General features: G+C 39.3%; 1 protein-coding gene across 1 annotated transcript in view; it reads left to right on the top strand.

The window, feature by feature from the left end:
* CD38 (CD38 molecule) overlaps positions 1–21,150 on the top strand; it is a 48,310-nt gene that overhangs the window by 10,246 nt on the left and 16,914 nt on the right. The gene's annotated exons all lie outside the window — the stretch shown is intronic.

Genomic DNA, 21,150 nt, shown 5'->3' with positions numbered 1-21,150 from the left:
GGTTCCATACTGGGGCCTGAACTCATGACCTGAGATCAAGACCTGGGCTGAAATCAAGAGTAAGATTTTTTTTTTTTTTTTAAGGATTTATTTATTTATGATAGACATAGAGAGAGAGAGAGAGGCAGAGACACAGGAGGAGGGAGAAGCAGGCTTCATGCCGGGAGCCTGACATGGGACTCGATCCCGGGACTCCAGGATCACGCCCTGGGCCAAAGGCAGGCGCCAAACCGCTGAGCCACCCAGGGATCCCCAAGAGTAAGATTCCTAACTGACTGAGTCACCCAGGAACCTCTGTACAGTATTTTTTATCCCACCTGGGGATAGTCACCATCATCCCGTCCATTTTCTGCAGGTACTTATGTTCAAAAGTGATTAACAAATGAATAGGTCCTAAAGTAGGGGCAGCAGGAGGAGAAGCTGGATTAAGAAGTTTGGGGGCCTAGGGCTGTTTGGCTTGGAGAAATCTGATGGGTGACCAGGTGTCTCTACTGGTTGAAGAATAGTTTTGATGCCAAGGAATCAGGTGTGTTTTGTGTTGCTTTCTCTATAAGGCAGAATCAGAGCCTCAGATGGCAAAAAGTTAAGAATCGCAGCCAATCCTTGCATAGTGCATCACAATTTGAGTTCATTTGTCAGAGTAGAAGTCTCAAAAAGTTAAGAGCATGACTTTATTTAACATACAAAATCAATGCATGCCAAAGATTTATTCACTCATTTATTAAGGAATCAGTGAAATGATAAAGTCAGTTCGAAGAATACCTTGGGGGCACTGAAGTATTTATACATATTTAAAATAGAATATTAGAATTAGGTTGATAGTTTAGATATAAAACTGGCTAATGTTCTACAAGTTAACAAAAGCCATAAACTTTGGTGTATATTTTTTCTATCAGAAAAATTATTTGCATCTCTCACCAACAAAATGTATATTGTTAGCACCTAACTTCATAAAGTTTGATAGTAAATAGGAAAGATAAAGACCTATTCTGCTACATAATTAAATATTTCTAGGGACGGCCTGTCAAAACAATGCCCTCATAAGATATTGAAAGGACATCCTCCCCACCTTCTTGCCTTATTTCCAAATACTAAAGATTTTTGTAACATGTTTATCCAGTAAGTATTTCTCAAGTTCCTATGATGTCCCACTAACTCTTAGATCCTGGGGATGTAGCAGGGAACAAAAACAGACTACATTTTTGATCACATGGGTCTTTTATTCTAGTGGGATTGGGGTACAGACAATGAATAAAGCAGGAAAATATACAGTGTGGTAAGTGCTAAAAAGAGTGCTGGGCAGTAGTGTTAGGGTGTTAAGTACAATAATAAAATAAGAAAGTCTTCACTGAAAGCTGATAGCTTAGCAAAGACCTGAATAAAGAGGGAACCTAGAAACGTCTTGGGGAGAGCCCGCTGAACAAAAGCAAGAACAAAGACAGAGGCAAAGACAGCAGCAAGAATGCCAGCAGAATTGGATCTTTCTGTTATGGAAATGTTAAAAATAACCCAAAAAACTAGACAAAATAGTTAACTCCCTTTACCTAATACCATTGTGAATAATTAACATTCTGCTGTTCTTTCATCTAGCTCCTCACCTTTCCACTCTAAAATATTTTATTTATTTACCTAAACCATTTTATTTTTAAAGATTTATTTATTTGAGAGAAAAAGAGAGAGTGCTCTGGGAAGGAGAGGGAGGGGCCAAGGGAGAGGAAGAGAGAATCTGTAAGCAGACTCTGCACGGAGCTCAGGTCCAATTCCATGACCCTGAGATCATGACCTGAGTTAAAACTGAGAGTCATATGTTTAACCAACTGTGCCACCCAGATGCCCCTATTTATTTAATTATTTTTTAAGGTAGGCTCTACGCCCATCATGGAGTCCAATATGGGGCTTGAACTCACAACCCTGAGATCAAGACCTGAGCTGAGATCAAGAGTCAGATGCTCAACAGATGAAGCCACCCAAGCTTCCCTCCTCTAAAGTCCTTTAAAACAAATTCCAGACTTCATATCATGTTGTCTGTAAATACTTGAGTCTATATCTCTAACAAAAAGTAACACTAAAAAAGCATAGTTGACATACCATTGTCACACCTGACAAAACTGAGACTAATTCTTCAGTATTACCCCATATCCACGCTGTTTATTTTTCCATGAGTTTCTTAAAAATGTAGTTTTAGAATTGATTTTGTTCAAATAAAAATTCACACGTTGCATTCAGCTACTTTATCCTTTAAGTAATATCTTAAAGAATATCTTAAGTATCATTTTTTCTAAAAAATAGATTTTATTTTTATGAAATCTCTGCATCTGACATGGAGCTTGAACTCATAACCCCAAGATCAAGAGTCACATGTTCTACTGACTGAGCCAGCCAGGCACCCCTTTAAGCATCTTCTAATTCCTAACCATTTTTCCTCCTCCATTTTTAAATGCCTATTAACTTGGAAGAGACTGGGGAAGCGAATTGGATTTGAGGGTAGCCAGGAATGCATTATAGAGGGAGCTGCGGAATTCCTCAAGCATCAGTCACAGCAGGAGGCACATAATGTCAAAAAATCGTAGCACCCCACATTTAGGGGGTTAAAAGAATTAGGTTGTATCTGCCTGATTCATCTGTTATAGAGTTCTTTCACAACTCTTCATTTAATTAGCTTAGCAGCATTGGATTGGTTATGTCCATAGGGGCTATATCGTGAATATTTTATAATTCTAAGACTCCTTCTGCATTTATTTACTCTGATTCATCTAAACAGAAGCCTTTCTCTCACCCACCACTTGGATGCCCTGAAATAGAGTCCATAAAAGAAAGTCAAGATAGATGCTTGATTCTTTTCCCTTGTTTATCGAATAATGAGCTGGTTAATGACCTATCAATCTCTAGAGATTACCAATGAATTTCTTTTCGATTTCAGGTCTGTAACATTTTCAAAATATATCACCTATGATCATTTTTACCAAGCCATTCAACTTAGTTTTCATAGTTTAAAAAAATAGAAAAGTTTTTCTTTTCCTACTTATCTAATTTATGTACAATTTAATTAAATTATATAATTAAAATAACAAGTACAAGCAGATTTATAAATAGATAAATAAACAACCAGGTTGAATGTACTAGACGGTAGCCTATTAATTATGTAAAAAGAATATATAGTGTTGGTTAATGCACTGAATCACTTAGGGGTCAGGTAAGAGTTTTTGCAATAAATGAACTGAGATGTGGTCAGGTATTTTTTTCTTGCCATTTAGGAACCCCTTAGAAATAGATCAGGTCAGAAAATTACCAAGACAAAGTTTTTTGGGTTTGTTTTTAAAAAAAATTATTTATTTACTTGAGAGAGAGAGAGAAAGAAACATGAGCAGGGGTAGGGACAGACGGAGAAGTAGATATCCCCTGAGCAGGGAGCCCAGTGTGGGACTCAGTCCAGGACCCCAAGATCACAACCTAAGCTAAAGGCCTAACCAACTGGGCCACCCAGGAACCCCTATATTTATTTTTTTTAAGTAGGCTCCACACCCAAGCTGGGGGCTCAAATCCACAACCCTGAGATCAAGAGATCGCATGCTCTACTGACTGAGCCAGCCAGGGCCCCCAAGACAAAGTTTTCTGTAAGTGAAGGATGGTGGAAAGAATGAATGCAAGATGCTGAGAACAACACAGGAAATTGAATGAGATAAAATTGAGAATTGATTTGTGTGTGTGTGTATGTGTGTGTGTGTGTGTATGTGTTTTAATGACTCAGGGTTTGGTAAGGGAGGAGTAATCATATTTGTGGATTTTTGTAGTTGATCTGAATGGGATTATCTTTTTCAACAAAATATCACCAGTAGATATCTACTGTGGAGGGAGGGGATGTTGAGAATCTTGCTTTGAAGACAAGAAAGGCAGTGAAAGCTGAGGTAAGAAATTTGAAGAATAAATGTAGCAACAGAATAACATTCTTTTCCCTTGCAATGACTGTTATTTTTTTCTAATTGCAAAAATAAGACAAGCTTATTGGAGGACATTGAGAAAAATACAAAGATATAGAGAAGAATACAAAATCACTTGACCCCCAGAGTGGAATTCTAAATAATGATGAATGCCACAATTACAAAAAAGAAAAAAAAAAAAAGGAGATTCACAAAAGGAAGATTAAGAGTTGCTTAAATAGATGGTTTCAGCACACACAGTTTTATAGACATAATTCAAATGTCTTTTATAATGTGACTTTTAGGAGAATCACTAAGCTCAGTTTTCTACTTCCTCGTAGATTGTAGCAAACACAATGCATCCACATGGTAGAAAGTTATTTACGTCTTTGGTTCTTGGATGTTTTGAAGCAGGAAAGTCTGATTTGAAGGGATGTGAGAAGTTCCCCCAACGTATTTTTACCTGGCTTCAGTCCATATTTGCCTTGATACCATCAAATGTTACTTTTATTATGACTATCTAGTAAATATTACAAAGCCATTGCTGTGTTTGGCACCTTATAGTTTAAGTATTGTGAAATTCATAATAAATAATTTCATAATAGAATTACTTTCCTCATTATCATGGTTCCTGGGAGTAAAAGTTTGTTGATGAATTAACCTACCTAGAGCAGTGTCAAATTAGTAATTAAATCTCCTTGGGAATTCTTCAAGAGCAAAGAAAGACTGAAAACATACTGAAACTGTGAGAGATTTATTTATTTTTAAAAAGATTTTTAATTATATATACATGAGAGAGAGACACAGGCAGAGAGAGAAGCAGGCTCCAAGCAGGGAGCCCGATGCGGGACTCAATCCTGGGTCTCCAGGATCACACCCTGGGCCGATGGCAGGTGCTAAACCTGAGTCACCCAGGGATCCCTCTATTTATATATTCATGAGAGACGCACAGAGAGAGGCAGATGCTCAACCACGGAGTCACCCAGGTGCCCTGAAACTGAGAGATTTAGAATTACAAAGGAATGTTTGAGACTTAGATCAAAGACAATCGATCACATTTGGGGGAACTTCTTTCATATTTTAGCATTTCCAGAATTTTTTCAGGGGGACTTTTGAATCCCACCTGTAGGAACACACCAATTTACTACCAAGAACTGTCCTCTTTGTATTTGCCAGGACTAGTTTACTTCATTCTTCTTTCTCAAGGGATGTCTTTTTCCTTCTTCAATATTCCTTACTCTCATGTTTGTCTCTCTTCTCAATTTGTCTTTTTTTTTAAGCTAAAGATGTTAAATTATGAAAATTTTAAACACACTGGAATGTCTAGGGAATAATATTACTGATGCCTATCTACTCATTATGCAGAGGTAACAGGTGTAACATGTTTGCTATATTTGCTTTAGATCTTTTTTCTAGGGTTTTTTTTTTTTTTTTTTTTTTTTAGTTTGAGCCCCCTAGTGCAGCGCTTGAACTCATGACACTGAGGTCAAGACCTGAGCTCAGATCAAGAGTTGGACACTCAACAGACTGAGCCACCCAGGTGCCCCTTTTCAGTTTTACAGAAATAACTCAACAGGTAAAATACAAGTCTTTCTTCCCACAATTCCCCTTTCTTCTTTCTCAGAGGCAAATACTATGGCTTGTTTCTCTTGTATCTTACTAGAAATATTCTCTGTATATGTAAGTATATTCCCATATTCCTTTTCTTCCCCACACACATTGGTGCTTCTGTGTTTCACTTTTCTTTTTTCATTTCATAATGTATCTTGCTTGGCTATCAGTGTGGTTACAGAGTATTCCAGTTTATGGATTTGCCATATTCTAGATTTGTACTGATAGACAAATTCGGTTGTTGAAAACCTTTTGTTTTTTTTCTTTTTTTTCTTTTTTTAATTTATTTTTTATTAGTGTTCAATTTACTAACATACAGAATAACCCCCAGTGCCCGTCACCCATTCACTCCCACCCCCCGCCCTGAAAACCTTTTGTAATATATTATGAAACAGTGCTGCAATAAATTCTTGTGTAAGAATCTTGGAAGAGTTATTGCTAAGTTCAAGGATTGAACTTAATTTTGAAAATAGCCAGATTTCCCTTTGTGAGACAATTTTCCTTTTGAGGCAATGATAGTTTCTGTGTTGCTATACTTTTACCACACAGGGTGTTTTCAGATTTTCTGATTTTTATCAGTCTGATAAGGAAAGATGTGACTGCATTTTAATTGTTATGTAGTTTGTGTTTTGCCCTGTAGAATAAGCTTTGCTTTTTCCATATTTTGGTGATTTTAATCATGTTTTAGAGATTTATCCTTGTTGATATATGAGCTTCAGTTCATTAATTTCAACTTGTGTATGAGATCCTCCTGAAAGACCATATCCTACGTTTACTAAACTACTCCCTTTCCTCAGTTTCTGTTGGCATAAGTGATGCCAGAACACACACGTCTACTTGTGCTTGTTTTTTTTTTTTTTTTTCTCTAAGGAGTTTAGCTAGAGATAGAAGTACTAAGTCATGGAATTTGCGTTCTTACCCACTACTGGGTGTTACTGGTTTGCTAGGGCTGCTGTAAGGAACTACCACTAATTGGGTGGCTTAACCAATGGAAATGGATTGTCTCATATTTTTGGAGTCAGAAATCTGAAGCTCAGTTATCAGAAGGGTTTGTTCTTTCTAAAGGCTGTGAGGAAGAATTCATTCCATATCTCTTTCCTAGTTTCTAGAAGCCTTAGGTGTTCTTTATCCAGTAAATGATGGTCTCCCTGTGTCTCCACACACTTTCTTTCTGCACATGTCTTTCTCTGTGTACAAATTACTCTCTATTTAAAAAAAAATATATATATATATATATATATTTATTTATTTATTTATACTGAGCATAGCTGTGTGCATGTGAGCAGGGAAAGGGGCAGCGGGAGAGAGAATCCCAAGCAGACCCTGCGCTAAACATGGAGCTGATGTGGGGCTCCATCCCATGAACCAAAGATTGTGATTTGAGCTGAAATCAAGAGTTGGGCCCTCAACCAGCTGGGCCACCCAGGCACCCAAAAATTCCTCCCTTTTATGAGGATCTCGGTCATGTTGTATGAGGGTCCACATTTATCCTCATCTTACCTTGATCATCTTCAAAGACCTTATTTTCAGGTAAGGTCACATTCCAAGGTCCTGGGGGTTAGCACTTCCACATCTTTTGGGGAGGATACAATTCATTCCATACCAGTGGGTGTATCAATGAAGATGCTTTTGGCTACAAGTAAAAGAATGCTCAAATGGAAGTAGTTTAAGACAAGAGATTTTACAGACAGACATTACAAGACATTTAGAGATGGGGTGGTCCTAGGGTTGGTTCCATGCTCAGTGATGGTTTGGGACTTCCCTTTCACTCCCCATCTCCCTGGGTGGCTTCCATCCTTAAGCTTCTTGTCACAGGATGGCTGCTGCAGTTCCAGGTATTATGTCCTTCCTTATAGAATAATGCCTAGGGACAGAGAGCAGGAGGATGGGCAAGAAAATCACCATTTTGAGTCTCTTTTTATCAGGAAATAATGTCTTTCCCAGGAGACCTCCTTCAACTGCCTCTGTGCTTCCCCCAATTGTCATTAGGCAGAATTGAGCCACATGGCTCCCCAGCTGGAAAGGAGGCTTGTGAACTGAGTATTTGATATTTTGAATCAATGTGATAGGAGGCATACTTTGCCAAGAGGGAAGAAGAGTAGGGAAAATCTATTTGGGTTGGGAACCAACAGTGTCTGCCACATTACATATGCTCAAACCAGTCTCCAAATTTGTGGTGTCAACTTACTTTCAGAAAAGCAGCATGAAGGTCCTTGTTGCTATGTATCCTTACCATCGCCTAGAACAATTTTTCCCCTCTCTTTGTGGCTTTAATTTTTGTTTTCCTGATTACTAACTCAACTGATCATCTTTTTATATGTTTATGGGCCATTCTGGTTTCTTCCGTGAAGTGCCTATTTTTGTTTTTTGCCTTTTTGTGTGTGTGTGTTGAATTGTCTGTCTTCTTTATACATTCAAGATTCTAATTTTTTGTCAGTTATGCAGATTGCAAATATGTTCTTCCAATCTGTGTCTTGACTCTTGACTTTATTGGATCCCTTGTATGACTGATGATTTTTAGTGTAATCCCATTTATCTTTTATGGTTGTGCCTTTTGCATCTTATTTAAGAACTTATTTTTTATGTCAGAGATCACAATAAAGGTCACATATATTCCCCGAATTAAACTTTTGCTTTTTTGCAATGAACTCTTCTTATCCATTTGGAATTTATCTTTGTGTGTGGTGTAAGGTAAGGACCTAATTTTGTTTTCCCCACAGATGGATAGTCAGTTGTGTGAGTAATATTTATCAAATAATCCATCCTTTACAAGGGGCTTTCTAATGCCACTTTAATTGATTTCAAGTTCATTAGTTTGAGTTTTCCAATCTGCTTTATAATCTAATTATCCCAAAACAATGACCACATTGTTTAAATTACTAATGTCTTGATATCCATCAAAGGTGGTTTGATTTCTGTTACTAGGCATTGGTTTCCATTTTTTGAAAGTACTTATAGAAACAGAATCATAAATTGTGCACTTTTGTGTCTGGCTTCTTTCATGGCTTTGGCGTGATGTTTTTGAAATTCATCCCTGTTGTGTGCATGAATAGACTGTTCCCTTTTATTGCTGAATAGTAGCCCATTATGTGCTTGTATACCCTAATTTGTTTCTTCATTCATCTTTTGATGGACATTTGGCTTGTATTCCCTTTTTGGATATTATGAATAAAGGTCCTATGAACAAAGTTACGGTATGGATATATGATTTTGTTTCTCTTGGGCAAATACCCAGAATTGAAATAGCAGAGCCACATGATTTACAAAGCTATTTAAGAAATACTAAATGGTTTTACAAGGTAATTGTATGGTTTTACGTGTTCACCATTAATGTATGAATATTGTCGTTGCTATACAATCTTACTAACACTTGATATTGTCAGACTTTTATTCCTTAGCCATTCTAATGAGTTCGTAGTGGTATTTTTATAGTGCTTTTAATTTTGCATTTCCCTCATGACCAATGATGTTGAACATGGGCTTATTGAATTAAGTTTTCAAATCTTTTGCCAATCTTAAAAAAGTTAGGTTTTTGTTCTTATTGAGTTTTTGGTTTATGTATTCTGAATAGAAGTCCTTTGTCAGATGTGTACTGAAAGTGTTTTCTTTCATTTTGCAGTATTCCTTTTATTTTTTCATGGGGTCTTTTAAAGGGTCGAGTTGTTTTTATATCTTGACACGATCCGATTTGTTCACTTTTTCTTATTTATATCTTCCTTGATTTACACTGGGGTTGCATCCCAATAAACCCATCATAAATTGAAAATATTGTAAATCAAACATGCTTTTAATACACCTACTTTACTGAACAGCATAGCTTAGCCTAGCCCACTTAAAGCACACTCAGAACGCTTATAGGAGCCTGCAGTGATTGTGACAGAGGATCAGACTGCATGTCTCTAATCTGGGGAAAAATCAAAATGCAAAGTTCAAAGTGCAGTTTCTACTGAATGCATATCAGTTTTGTACTAAATCATAAGTGGAACCATTGTTAAGTTGGGGACTGTCTGTATAGCCTGTGCTTTAGGTCTTTCATCTATTTCCAGTTAATTTTGTGTAGAGTATGAAGTAAGGGTAGATTTCATTTTTTTTTTTTTTTTCTAATATGAGAATCTATTTGCTGTACCATCATTCTTTGAAAGAGCTTTTCTTTTCTCATTGAATTGCTTTGGCCCCTTTGCTGAAAAACCAATCGACCATGCCTTAGCCTGTTTGGATTGCTATACCAGAACATGAGAAACTACGTGGCTTATAAACAGCAGAAATTTATTTCTTACAGTTCTGGAGGCTGGGAAGTCCAAGACTAAGATACCAGCAGATTTAGTGTCTGGTGAGAGCTGGCTTCCTAACTCACATGGCTAACTTCTCTCTGTGCACTCACATGGGGGAAGGCGGGAGGGAATGCTCTGGGGTCTCTTTATAAGACCACTAATTCCATTCTTGAGGACTCCACCCTCATGCTGTAGTCACTTCCCAAAGGCCCCACCTCCTAACACTGGGGGGATGGATTTTAACCTGATTTTGGGGGGATACAAATATTCAACCTATAGCACCATGTAAGTATGGGTTTCTTTCTGAACTCTCCATTCTCTTTCCTTGATCTGTATCAGTTCTTCACCACTACCACATGTTCTAAATTACTGGAGCTCTTTAGTACATCCTTTTTTTTTTTTAATGTGGGTCTCGAACTCATGACCCTGAGATCAAGACCTGAGCTGAGCTAAGAGTCAGATACTTAACCAATTGAGCCACCCAGGCTTCCCTAGCTCTTTAGTACATCTTAAAGTCAAATAACATAAATTTTCCAGCTTTTTTCCTTTTGTTGACTTTGGCTAGATTGCTTGTATTTTTATGTAAGTTTTAGAATTATTTTGTCAATATTTTTAACAAAGTATACTGAAATTTTTATTTGTGATCTGATAAATCTACAGATACATCTTAGCAAATGGTTTCCATCTTAATAGGGAGCCTTCCAAGCCATGAATGTGGTACACTTTTCAGTTTCTTCAGGCATGTAAAAATTTCAGTCAGCAATGTTTTGTTTTCAGAGTACTAGTCTTGCATATATTTTGTTAAATTTATGGCTCAATAGTTCCAATTTTTGCATTCCTATAGTCTCTCTTCAAGTATAGATATACATATATATATACACATATCTAATTTAGAAAATATTTTCTAATGGTTCAAGTTTTGAATGTTGGTATTGTATTCACAAATTTTAGACAGAAACAAGTGTGACATGTTTGAGAAATAGGACAGTTTTGGCACCTAGAAGATGAGGCAAACAGTTTTAGCTCAGGGGTGGCCAGAGTTCATGTAGTTATCAAGGTACAGGCATTTAACATTTTTACTTATATACAGTTCCAAAAAGATCCAATCTTCCAAAAGAGCAGGTCCCAAAGTGATACATTTCCTTAGCCACCACATGACTCACTTTATAGTTACCTCTTATTTAATAACTGTAATTCCCTATGGAGCAAAGCTTTGGAGGTCAAGGGTAGTATGTGTCTTGTTAAGTACTGCATTCTTAGAATATACCTAATGCTCTGCTTGGCACAGAGCAAGTGCTCTGTATTAATTGGACAAAAGAATGGAAATACAAATAATTTTGTTAATATAAATATGTTTAATATGTTCATATTTATAGTCTTTGGATATTATAATAATGATACTAGGTGTTAATGAGTATAAAAGCTTGAAGTAAGCAATTGCAAGAAGTGACTATCACAGAATGATTCAAACCTCAACATTAAATTTATTTTCTAATTTTTTTTGCTTTACAGTTTTAGGAAAATTGTCATTCCAACAAATGATTGATTAGTAAGGAACTGGCTTATTTAATATTCTAGGAGGAGCAGCTCTTTCTGCCCACAGGTCCTGTTCCCGTACTTTAATAAAAGCACCTTTTGCAACAACAACAAAAATATTCTAGGAGAAGACATGCTCAGGCTTGAAATGAGCATGAAAGGTGAGCACATGGAAGGATAAATTCAGGGATATTGCTTTCTTAAGGATACATTTATAAAATATTTAAATATAGGCAGCATTTCCAACGATCTTCCCCCAAGTAAATTCACAAAATACATGATGTGACATATAAAGGCAAAAAACCAAAACCAAAAACCAAAACAAACCCAGGAATCAATAACAAAAAGATATGCACCCGCTAACACCCATTGCATTTGGAAATTAAAACAGCCCTTCCTTAGTGATATTTCAGACCATCAGTTCTCAGTCTTCATATTCCTTGACCAGTCAAGAGCATCCTACATGGTTCATCGCTTCCTCCTGCTTAATATAGTTTCTTTTTTTTTTTTTTTTAAGATTTTATTTATTTATTCATCAGAGACACAGAGAGAGAGACAGAGACACAGGTGGAGAAAGAAGCAGGCTCCATGCAGGGGGTCCAATATGGGATTTGATCCCGAGACTCCAGGATCACGCCCTGGGCCGAAGGCAGGCGCTAAACCACTGAGCCACCCAGGGATCCCCAATATAGTTTCTTCAATTGGATTCCAGACTAACCCATTCTCCTGCTTTTTGTCCCACATTCCAGTTTTTGTTGTTTTTTTTTTTCTCCCAACCTCTTCTGTTGGATGATTGCCTCAAGGCTAAATCCTTGGTCATCTTCTCTTTTTCTTTTGGATGCTGATCTGAGAGTTTCATGCCTTTGTTTCTCCTGAACTTCAGAGTCATATGTCATCTGATTATTCCACAGCTTCACTGCATGTCTCCTAGAAATTTCAAATACGGCATGTTCAAAGCTGAATTGATCAGTGTCAGCTCCACCCAAGCCTAATCCATCCCAGTTCTTGGGAACTGTGTCCTTCCAGTGTCTCAGGGTACAAAACTTGGAATTATTATTGATTCCTTATTTCTCTAACACCACATATCCAATCCATTAGGAAACTTAAGGGTAATTGGAATCTATCACCTCTCACCATCTTGGTGTGAATCACTGGCACTTGCCCAGATTACTAGTCTTTTTTTTTTTTAAAGCTTTTATTTTTTTTTATTTTTTTAAAAAATTTTTTTTTTTATTTATTTATGATAGTCACACACAGAGAGAGAGAGAGGCAGAGACACAGGCAGAGGGAGAAGCAGGCTCCATACAGGGAGTCTGATGTGGGACTCGATCCTGGGTCTCCAGGATCGCGCCCTGGGCCAAAGGCAGGCGCCAAACCACTGCACCACCCAGGGATCCCTCAGATTACTAGTCTATCTGCCTCTGCTCTTTCCTTCCTCTGACTGTACTCAACGAGGCAGTCAGAGAAATACTTTGAAACTTAAGTAATATCATGTGCTTCTGGATCTTCTATGGCTCCTCAGTTCTCCATGAGTAGAAGCTAAATTCCTGACAATTGTTTAGGAAGCTCCCCCAGTCTGCCTTTACCTCTGTCTACTATCTACCTGGCTTTCTCTGATCCAGCCACCAGCCACATTGGCTTCTTTGCTGTTTCTTGAACATATCTGGCATTAGAGGCAGATTAATGGAATTAATGACTTCTGAACTTTCTTTACCCTGACTCTGAGATCAAGAATCCTATATGCTCTACCCCCTGAGCCAGCTGGTAGCCCCGAGTCTTCTTCCTTTGAGACCCTACTTGGATATTCTGATCTTCCTCAGTGAATCTCCCCAGTTGTTCTCTTTGCCCACAAGATGGCAGTCTTCACCTACAATATAGGTTCCCTCAGCCTTAATTTGAGAGTGAACCCGAGTTAACCTGCTTGTCTTCCCTGGGTCCAGACAAAGTTCCCTGCAGGACTTGACAGCAGGAAAATTCATAGAATGAATGTAATTACCCTTTGAGATCTAAGTGCTTTTAGGTATGAGGATTTATGGTGTGAAAGATTTCCCAACGTTAAGAAGGTGATGTTGCTTTATTGCCGGCAGGGTGGGGCCGGGGTGGGAGGGGGACTTTGAATAAAACTTACTTGTGCTGAGAGGTGACAGCACAGAGTTATGAAACATTAAGGAGCCTGACAACCTACAGATTTAACCACCAAATGTACCTGGTTTTCACCTTAGCATAGGACTTTAACCCTCTGTGCATCCCCTGGACCCCACTGGTGGTTCTATCCCATCACCTGGGGAAAACATGCCCCATTCTGGTCCTCAGCTTCTCATGGGAGCTAGGGAAAGAACAAGCCCTCTGCGGTCTTAGGTCCTCATTTATGTTAGGAACAACTTGTGTCCTGTGGGAGGCAGCATTGTTCTGGAGAAAGAGCCTAGTTTGGCCTGTCAGGCAGCTCTGTCACTCTCTAATTGTTTGGATTTAGTTGTTACTAAATTCTGAACTTCAGTAACTCTAAAACACGATAATGACAGGATCCTCCTCATGTGGCTAGTGTGAGATTTAAATTGGATAAGTATGGGTTAAGGACTAAGCACAGTGTCCAGCACGTGGGGAGCACTCTGTGGTGGTCATGCACTCTCCTTTCCAACCTTCTAGCATTCCCTCCTACCTCTGTGCTCCTAGAGACCACTGCCTGGGTAGGTCGGAGGTAGGGAGAAAGGATGAGAAGCGAGCAAGAGGGATTGACTCATGGGGGATAGGGCAATTGACGACCATCTGGGGTCTGCTAGAAGGAGCCAAGTGGTAGGAAGAGGGAGGACATGTCCTTGACCTTGAGTCCTGACATTTGTACCTAGCTTCCAGGTCACCAGTTAAGGAGGCAGACAGAGAAATACTGTCATGGCTAAGATGTCAGCTCAACATGCAGACTTTCTTACTAGTAGATTGAGTCTTTCAGAAGCTGCTCCTGGAACTTCTGTCAAGCATACACACTGCTTAAGGCATGCTGGTTCTCACAGGCCTTTTGATTCTTTAATATCCCCCTCAAGATGGCAGGTTACTATCAATGTCCCTCAGCTCAAGACCACCAGGAACACAGCAGTTGAACAAGGGTTTCATGGCTCTTTGCAAGAGTGAGCATTCAATAGGTGAGCTCATGGGGACAAGGAAGGGCTTAGTGTGATGATGTTAGGAACAATTTATAGGATTGGAGCTTGTTTTGTGAGATTTGGGGCAAGCTTCAAGGAGGCTGGCTTTGCCTGGATGCTGCCCAGAAGCACTAGGAATGGGGTTAATTCTTTGATAGGGTAGGTTAATCTTATATGTCAGCTGGAAGAATGAAGCAAAACCAAAGCTCTTACTGGTAAAGAAGGAGCAGGCATTGATATTTGCTAAGATAGAAGGATATTTGGTCTGTGTGTGTGTGTGTGTGTGTGTGTGTATGTGTGGCTTCTGTCTGTTCACATCACAGTCTCAGGGGTACAGAGAGGCTTATCTGATGTTAGGTGTCTTTGGATGGGGTCCAGCAGTAGAATACCAAGTGAGTGCCAGGCCAGCTCCTGAGTGTCAGGGGCTTCTCTTTTTCATCACCAATATCTCCATGTAAAACCTTCTGCTATCTGGGTCCCAGCAAGGAAGGAGCTAGAGCAGCTGGCTTTGGTGGCTTTACCTAATTTTGGAAGGATGATCCTGAGGGAAAGAAAGGAAGGCAAGGGAGTGGTGGTCTAATTTCCTTATCAACTGGACTTCCAGGTAGATAGACTAAATATTCTTTTCTCGCTAGAACAAAGAGGCCTATCTCTTGAATGTCCTTAACAGGATGTCCTTGGTTAAAGGATCACTTAGAGAAAATAAGTTCATAGTCTGTGAGTCTCTGGAAAAGTCATGTAAGTTGTGGAGCTCTCTGGGGAATAAGATGGAGATGTTTCATCATTTCAATCCTTCCAGTTGTGTGATATACCCTATAGAACCCAAAAGGTCACTCAATGGCATGATTCATGATTCTGGGTGAGAAAGTGTGTGTCCCATGCAGGAAGGTGGGTAGGACATCGGGGAGGCTATGTAGGAAGTGTCATCCTTCCCTTGCTTTGTCTGAGCCTCTTGATTACTTGCCTCCTTGATATTATTCATAGAGTTTCTTAGTATGCTCTGTGATTAAGAGTGATTGGACAAACCAATCTTGCTTAAGGATTCAAGGAAGTCTTTAAATTGGAGAGAAAGCTCCATTGGAAAAAGTCTGCAGCCATAGCCCCTACCCCTCCTCATGTATCACATCACTGGGCCTTGAGAAGTGGGGCTGGGGCACCAAGTCCTGCCCAGTTACTGCTTTTGTCTTTTTTTAGATTTATTTATTTATTTGAAAGAGAGACAGAGAGAGAGTTGGGGGTGGGGCAGAAGGAGAGAGAGAGAGAGAGAGAGAGAGAGAGAGAATCTCCAGCAGACTCCCTCCTGAGCATGGAGCCTGATGCAGGACTCCATCTCACGATCTTGAGATCATGACCCTGAGATCATGACTGAGCCAAAACTGAGAGCCAGACACTTAACTGATTGAGCCACCCAGGTGTCCCACATGCTGTCTTTAATTGGAGGAGAGATGAGAAAAAACACTGTAACTAGGAGACATGAGAGAGGACACAAAAATAATAAGTGGTGACCAAGTGGATATCCATATCTATCTCTGCTGGGCACAGGAATTCCTAAGGCCATATGTTTTCTTTCAACCTGGGTCCTAAAGCTTTCTAAGATTCTTAAATGCTTGGTCTAATTGCTCAAGTGACTCTAAAGGGAAATGAAAGTTTTGTTATGATCTCCATTGTAATATATGTTTATTATAGGAAAACATGAAATATAAGGAAGGGAAGATTACAAAGCAACCCTTGTACTTCTCACAACCAGATATAACTATTTTTAAAACATGGTTTGATTCCTGTGAGGTTTTTTTCCCTCAGTTTTTAAAAATTGGTTGTGATTATACTATGTCTCTGATTAAAGAGAAACTCCCCACCTCTTTTAATTAATTAATTTAAAATTTTATTTATCATTTATTTAAATTCAAGTTAATTAACATAGAGTGTTTTATTAGGTTCAGGGTAGAATTTAGTGATTCATCAGTTCCATATAACACTCAGTGCTCATCATATCACCTGCCCTCCATCATGTCCATCCCCAGTTACCCCATCCCCCCTCCCCTCCAGCAACCCATAGTTTATTTCCTAGAATTAAGAGTCTTTTATGGTTTGCCTTTCCTTCTGTTTTTATCTTATTTTTCCTTCCCTTCCCCTATGTTCATCTGTTTTGTTTCTTAAGTTGCACATATGAGTGAAATCATACGGTATTTGTCTTTCTCTGATTGACTTATTTAACTTAACATAATACCCTCTAGTTCCATCCACATTGTTGCAAATGGCAAGATTTCATTCTTTTTGATGGCTGAATAATATTGCATTATATCTCTCTATATCTATCTATCTATCTATCTATCTATCTATCTCACATATTCTTTATACATTCATTTGTCAATGGATGTCTGGGCTCCTTCCATATTTTGGCTATTGTGGACATTCTGCTATAAACACTGGAGTGCGTGTGCCCCTTCAAATCACTATATTTGTACCTTTGGGGTAAATACCTAGTAGTGCAATTGCTGGGTCATAGGGTAGCTTTTTTTAACTTCTTGATGAACTTCCATACTGTTTTCCAGAATGACTGTACCAGTTTGCATTCCTACCAACAGTGTAAGAGGGTTCTAACCCCCTCCTTCTTTTTAGATGTCTTGGATAGTACATGGATCTATTCTTACTGTAAACCAACACAGAAAAATATGGGGTAAAAGTGGAAGTTTGTCTTTAGTTTTCTTCTGAGAGACAACCCCAACTACTACTTTGATGGGCATCTTTTTTCTATTTTCTATAAGGTGAGGTCTACTTTCATCACTTAAGGTAAAATAAACATTCTCCAAGTGATTTCAAGCTTTGTTCAAAAGCTGCTTTATATTCCACTAAGTGGAGATACTTTTTGAAATCATCCCCTCCTGTTGGCTACACATCTTTAATCGCTCTGGACCCTATCAAAGGAAGCAAAGCCAGAAAGTGGGCAAATAGAAACCCATAGTGGTTATATGTGCAGATAGATTTTGCATGTCACAACAACTAGAGTAGCATACAGAGAAAAATCATTTTCAAAATAAGGATACTGATTAATATTTAGTCAAGGAGTTTTTTTTTTTTTATTCTGTTTCTATCTTCTATAATAAAAAATTAGAAAACGTTCTACTATTTACTGCATTTTCAAGTTTTAGTGCTTTGGGCAAGTCACCAGTGCTCTGATTATAATTAGTTCTGTTCTTTTTCAGTCTGGTACCACAATATGCGTGCCTTGTGAATTTGAGGCTCCTTTCTGTGATGACCTGTAGAGATAAGTCCTACAGACATCTCTGTACAATGCCATCCTCATGCCTTTTTATTTCTCTCTCTCCATTTATGCCAATAACATGTTGACTTGCACATTGAAGGTGAAATTTTTACTTTTGAATTTAAGGATAAAAAGCAGCTTCATAAAGCCTGCCCCCAGATTTTTTCCTGTTCTGTCCCCACTTTTCTCTAACTTGTGGCGACTTGGGGGCTGTGGTCTCCAAGACAGAGGGAAGGCAGCTGAGTTATAAACTCTACTGAGGTCTGTTCCAACTCTAATGTTGTATAACTCTGCCCCTTCTGAACAAGGAGCTCTGTTAAATTTTTAACCTGGGGATTCCTGAGCCCAGAAAGCAATTTTTCCAGAACTAATCTGTATATCTAAAAAACATAAAACTAATTCTGGAGGTTTGTGAGTTCTGTAGGAGACCCCATTGAGTCCTTGGTGATTAAATAAGAATATGTTCGAGAAAACATCTGGGTGGACTCAGTGCCAGATTTTTTTGCAAATTTTCAAGAATTTTTCAAAGTTTCAGCAAATTCTCTTGCTCTTCATCCCATGGAGATATCTCTCTCCCTTCAATCTTTGCTTCAAGTCCCACAGATGCTGCTAAGGCCAGAGGTAGAAAAATTTTACAAGGGAGTTGGAATCTGGAACAGCATGTTTTTGAGAAGCCACTGCATTAAACTAATGGAATTAAAGCATGATCCCCATGAACATCATCAGGTGCCCATAAATTTTGATTGACATTGAAGTATATAATACAATCACCTTCTACCTTTAAATGTATAATGTATGGAGAAAGCCAGGTGGAAAATGGTTTCCTGGCACAGGAATGGTTTCCTTTGGAAGGAAAACCATGATGAGAGTTTAAATGTCCTGTGCAGGTTGGGGAATTGGGGAATGGAAGGACCTTGGCACGAGAGAGCATGTTGTGTGTTTGCTCACGGAATCCTCACAAATCTTCATGAGTGCCGTGTTATTACCTCCCTTTTATAGATGAGGGAGCTGAGGCTGGAGCACTTTGCTCCAGAGTGTGGTAGGAGCCTGACCTTCAGGCTCACACGGACTTGGGACCCATCCCGGCTTCCCTGTGACCTCGGATGCATTGCTTAACTTCACAGCCACCAAATGTCCTCATCTGTAAAATGGGAGAATGGTGGTATCTCCCTGTGACAAAGGCCTTTTTTCCCCTAGAATTGAAACAGTGATTTTAGATGTGCAATGGTCATCACAGTTAAAGATGGCATTTCTCACCTTCCCTTGCAGCTAGCTGTGGCCTGTGATGACATTATAGCAAATGAAATGAATGTAAATAGAACATCTTTTAAGTACCTGTCCTTAGGAGGCAGCCCACATGCCCATTGCTGCTGCTGTTATTTTCTTCCTCTTCCTTCTTCTTTCTCTTTCTTTTCCCTAGTCTTTTCCACTGACTGGAATGTAGTCATGAGGGCTGGAACTGAAGCACCCATTTTGGACCAAGCAGATGGGTCTCAGACATGTGGAATGTCGTAGAAATCTCAGATGCTGGCTTTGAGATTGAGCTATGGACAAGAAATAAAGTTTTCTCTTAAGTCCCTGAAATCTTAGATCTTATTAACTCAAGTCAAATCCTGATACATTTGCTAATAGAAATGTTATGAGGTTAAATGAGATAAGAGTGTGAAATATATATTAAGCCCCAATAAGTGCTACTATTGTATTATTATTATTATTATTATTACCTTAGCCCACCCAGTTGCTGGTGACTGATGTGGAATTCTGTCCTGTGGCTGTTTTACATCAAAGCCATTAGATTTTTTTAGGCTGATTCTTACAAAGGTGAGGGTGGATGCCATCCCCATTCAAAATTGAGAGCAGGGAAACAATCATATTGCCTGTGGACAAGGGGATGGGCGGTGATATTATCCTCTGGCGTGTGTTTGCACCTTAGATCTGACTCCTAGTAGCTCAGTGCTCTCACCACCTCAGGCGTGGGATGGTAGATACTTTACAGATGAAGAAACAGGGAGAGAGTGACTTCCCCAAGGACACACAACATAACTGCCAAAACCAGAGAGTTCTGGCAGGCAGCCTAACTCAAGGGCTTTCCTCCTTGCCCTAAACAAAAAAGCTTTCCGATGTTTCGTGTTCCAAAAAATACACCCGGTGGGCTGGGTGCTCCTGTGTAAAAAGGCCTGTATACACTGATATTCTCTGATTCCTTGGCTTAACATGGAGAAGCCAGTCTGGGCTGGGCAGGTAGGAGACCCTCTGGAGGGCAGCGGGAAAGATGCTCAGAAGGGAAGGGAGGACAAAGGGTCTTTATTTCCCCTGGATCAAATTGTCTGCCTTGGTACCATACCTAGGATCACCATTGCAAAGGCTGGAGTTTATCCCAATAATGATAACTGAGTGCTTTCAAGGGAGCACTCCCACTTCTTTGTCCCAAGGCAGTGACAAGTTTTTGTGCACCTGTTAACACAAATGCAAGGAGAGTTCCAATTGCTGTCTTCTCCAGTATCCCTTGATCCTCTCCTCCCTCCATCTGCTCTTCCCTGCCTGACTGCCTGCCTTCTCACTACCAGTGGTTGTCTGGAGGGGACATGGAATTGGAATTTTGTTTCAGAGACTTTTCTACTTTTTTGGGCCAGCTTAGAGCTTTCTAGTGATGACTCAAAAAAAAAAAAAAAATCTGGTTGAGACCACTTTTTTTTTTTTTTTTAAAGATTTTGTTTATTTGAGAGGAAGAAATCACGAGTGGGGCGAGGAGAGGCAAAAAGAGAGGGACAAGCAGACTCTTCATTGAGTGGGGAGCCCAACTCAGGGCTTGATCCCAGGACCCTGGGATCATGACATGAGCTGAAGTCAGATGCTTAACTGACTGAGCTACCCAGGTGCCCCTAGATGAGACCACTTTCGTGCTTAAAACCATCCAATGGCTTCTTCTTTGGTCCAAAGGTGATAAATGACCTATCGTCTGATTATTTTTCTGACTTGATTTTTTAACCACTCTCACTTTCCTTTCTATTGCAGCTACGTTGTGTGCCTCAGGGCCTTTGTACTTGCAGTACCCTCTGCCTGGAATGCTCTCCTCATTATTCAGTCTTAGCTTATGTGACCTCTCAGGGGCAACTCTTCTGACCAGCCCCCCTAATTGGTTACTGCTTCAGTATTTTGCTGATGCCCCTCTCCATTGATTTCCTGAATACTTAGAATAATTCACACTTATTTTGTGAACTGATTTGCTTATTTGAGTACTATCTGTCTTTCTAACCAGAGTGAGCTCCAGGAGGGACAAGGATTTTGTAGAGTAGGGAGGGTAATGTTCATATCATCAAAAATGCCACATATTTAGATGAGATGATGTGCCTGAACTACTTGGCACATGGTCATTGCTTCCCAAGTGACATTTTTCTGGGTAATTGTGCTCCAAA

The sequence above is a fragment of the Canis aureus genome, chromosome 2 (genome assembly GCF_053574225.1).
Source record: "Canis aureus isolate CA01 chromosome 2, VMU_Caureus_v.1.0, whole genome shotgun sequence".
NCBI lineage: Eukaryota > Metazoa > Chordata > Mammalia > Carnivora > Canidae > Canis > Canis aureus.
The sequence above is the reverse complement of the archived record's forward strand: the minus strand, read 5'-3'. Positions and strand labels throughout refer to the sequence as shown.